The sequence below is a fragment of the Diospyros lotus genome, chromosome 7, assembly GCF_014633365.1.
Source record: "Diospyros lotus cultivar Yz01 chromosome 7, ASM1463336v1, whole genome shotgun sequence".
In the NCBI taxonomy this organism is placed as follows: Eukaryota; Viridiplantae; Streptophyta; class Magnoliopsida; order Ericales; family Ebenaceae; genus Diospyros; species Diospyros lotus.
Genome location: NC_068344.1, coordinates 14,170,630 through 14,173,728, shown reverse-complemented (window position 1 = coordinate 14,173,728; position 3,099 = coordinate 14,170,630). Strand labels below are relative to the sequence as shown.

At 41.2% G+C, this 3,099-nt stretch overlaps 1 non-coding gene across 1 annotated transcript; it reads right to left on the bottom strand.

Moving 5' to 3' along the window:
• Positions 1–2,590: 2,590 nt before the first annotated feature.
• Positions 2,591–2,695, bottom strand: LOC127807054 (small nucleolar RNA R71). Its single transcript, XR_008024594.1, has one exon. It is a non-coding gene; the product is annotated as a small nucleolar RNA R71 (small nucleolar RNA).
• Between the last annotated feature and the right edge of the window lie 404 nt (positions 2,696–3,099).

The following is a 3,099-nucleotide window of genomic DNA, read 5'->3' as shown; positions in this document are numbered from 1 at the left end:
TTGAATCCATGTGGAATTTGAGTCCCGGATGAGCTACAAGAATCTGGTTTGTTGTTTGTTTCTTATTCATTTCTATTTGGTTTAGTTTGAGCAGATTTGTGAATGCATGGAGTTCATGGCAGGTTTGTGTGAACTTGCATGGTTTCATTTTCTGTTAAATGCTTAAGAGAACAGAATGTTATAGCCGGTTGGTATAACATCTCGGAAATGAATATTGTGTGCTTGAACGGTTGTTCTTGCATAGGTCCGGATAGGTTGAATAGAGAGTGAATGGTTGCATTTTGTTTGCAAGAGATTTCTGCATTCATTTTGTTATTTCCAATCATTCTAATCCTTGGACGGTTGTTGGGGATGCTTTGAGTTTGTTTTCCGGAGATCAAAACATCTAGCAAGCCAAGACATATAGGTTGGACAAGGAAGATTCCACATAGGAGACAAATACACAGCCGGTTGCATATCTTTTACTGATTTTTCATCCATCTTCATCTTTCTGTTTTGCCAATTAGTTTTCTGTCAAAACAACCCCCCCTAAACAAACTGTTATTGGTATTGGTTCTCTTTTTTGGTAGAAGAAGGTGAGGCTCCTTGTGAGAGATGACCTAGGGTGCACTTTGCTGCAAACTAGAGAAGAGATTCATAGATCTCTAATTCTGGAGCGGTTCGACAATCGCTGGTCAGAATTTTGGCGCCGTTGCCGGGGAGCCAAGTTTTTCTTCTAAAAACATAGAGGACCGACCCTATTTTCTGTTTGTTTTGTTTTCTCGTTTGAGTGTTTTATCAGTTTTGTGTTCTTGGTGAAAAGGTTATCAGTTGTTTATGAGGTTATCAGTTTGGTGTTCTTGGTGAAAAGCTATTCTGTTCTTGAGATAAACTGATAGCAAAGCAGCAACAGAGAAGCCTCATTTGCCTTTTCGATCTTCTTTTTGTTTGTGTGTATTTTCCTTTTATGTTTTCTCGTTTTTGGAATCATTTTTGAACCAAGAAGTGGCTGTTGGAGAGGGCTGCACAACCTGAACAACTGAAAAAGCAACCCTGCAGCAACTGAAAAAGCAAAACACCTGCAGTCCTTCTCTGATTTTTCAGTATCACACCTTGTTTGTGTCCTTCTCTGGTCTTCATGTGCTCTGATAGGCTCTGAAAAGCAAGCTCACACAGCAAGTAGACAAGCCTGCAGCAGATCAGGAGAGCATAACCATTTTTAGAAAGCTGAATCCCACATTTTCTGCATCTTTCCAGCAGATCACCTGACAGAGGACATTCCTTTTATTTTTCCCTTTTAGCATTCCTTTTATTTTCACTTCTAGCATTCCTTTTAACGTTCCCACTAATCTTCTTTTCGTTTGGCAGATAGACAACCCTGCAGCTGCAACCAAGAGGAGAAGACCCCAGCAGCTTTCCCATTCAACAGCTGTTTTGACCATCTCCATAACAGATAGCATTATTTAAGGATTGAGCTCGAGATACCGGTGCTATCCTCTTCCTTTCTCATCCTTACTTGATGTTCTTTCATGTCCATATGCTTTCCTTGATGTTTTCTTGCATTTAGAGTGGTCTTTGAGGCAAAATAGGAGCTGATTTGATAAGAAAACGATTTTGACAGTTACTGTTCACTGCTTCCTACTTTCTCCGATTGAGCTGATTTTTGGTGTCCAAAGAAAAGGGGGTGTGGGGATAAAGAATCACTGTTATTCAGTGAGGAGACCCTTTTTTGGCCAAATTCCAACGTTTAGACCACTTTTTGGGCCATTTTGTGTTTCTCAGTGGCTAATTTGGTGTGGTTTTTAGTGTTTTTAGGTCCCTCAGTGTTTTTGTGTTGAAATTTTGTGAAAAATTGCATAAAAAAATCGTCTAAGGGCTTATTGTTTGACCTGTTTTTGTGTTTTTGTGTTTTTGTGTTTGTGTGTTTTTGTTTTTGTTTGTGTGTTTTTGTTTGTGTTTCTGTGTTCTTGGTATGCATAGGCCATTTTGTGTGCTGTTTTTGTGCTGATCTCTAGTGCATGACCAGGTCATCTAAGAAAACATTACTTGACTTGGATCTTGAATTAGAGAACACTCTTAGAAGGCAAGCTAGAGAGCTTAAGTCTCGGGATAGGATTGACCCTAATAGTGTGTCTAACACTTCATCCGAACCTATTCCAGAATTCATCAATATGGCAGATAATGGTAATGGAAATCATGGAAATAATGGAAATAATGGTAATGGAAATAATGCAAATCATGGTCATTTGGATGGTAGAACCATTAGAGAGCTGGCTGCACCTGATGTGCATTACCAGCCCCTATGTATTCAATACCCACAGTTGGATGCTAACTTTGAACTCAAATCTGGACTAATCCACTTGTTGCCCAAGTTTCATGGTCTTGCAGGAGAGGATCCACACAAGCATCTGAAAGAATTTCATGTGGTTTGCTCAACCATGCGGCCACAAGGAGTAGATGAAGAGCAGATCAAGCTGAGAGCCTTCCCATTCTCACTTGATGGATCAGCCAAAGATTGGCTCTATTACCTGCCACCAGCTGCTATCACCAGCTGGGATGGATTGAAAAGGATCTTCCTGGAAAAATTCTTTCCAGCCTCCAGAACAGCATCAATAAGGAAGGAAATTTGTGGTATAAGGCAGATGAGTGGTGAGACTCTACATGAGTATTGGGAGAGGTTCAAGAAGTTGTGTTCCAGCTGCCCTCACCATCAGATAAGTGACCAACTCCTAATTCAGTATCTCTATGAAGGTCTAATCCCCATGGACAGGTACTTGGTAGATGCTGCAAGTGGAGGAGCCTTGGCAGAGAAGACCCCAGCAGCTGCACAAGAGCTGATATCAAAGATGGCACAAAATGCCCAGCAGTTTGGCACCAGAATTAACACTCCTACAAAAGCCATAAATGAAGTCAATGTGGCTGCCACTATGGACCAGCAAAGGATGGAAAACAAGCTTGAGGAATTGGCTTCCATGGTCAGGCAGTTGGCATTAGAGAGAAAGCAACCCCAGCAGCAGCTTTGTGGCATTTGCTCCTTGCCATCCCATACAACAGACCAATGCCCACAGTTGCAAGAAAATAATGAGACATGTGCAGGCATTTTTCCTGGAAGACCATTCC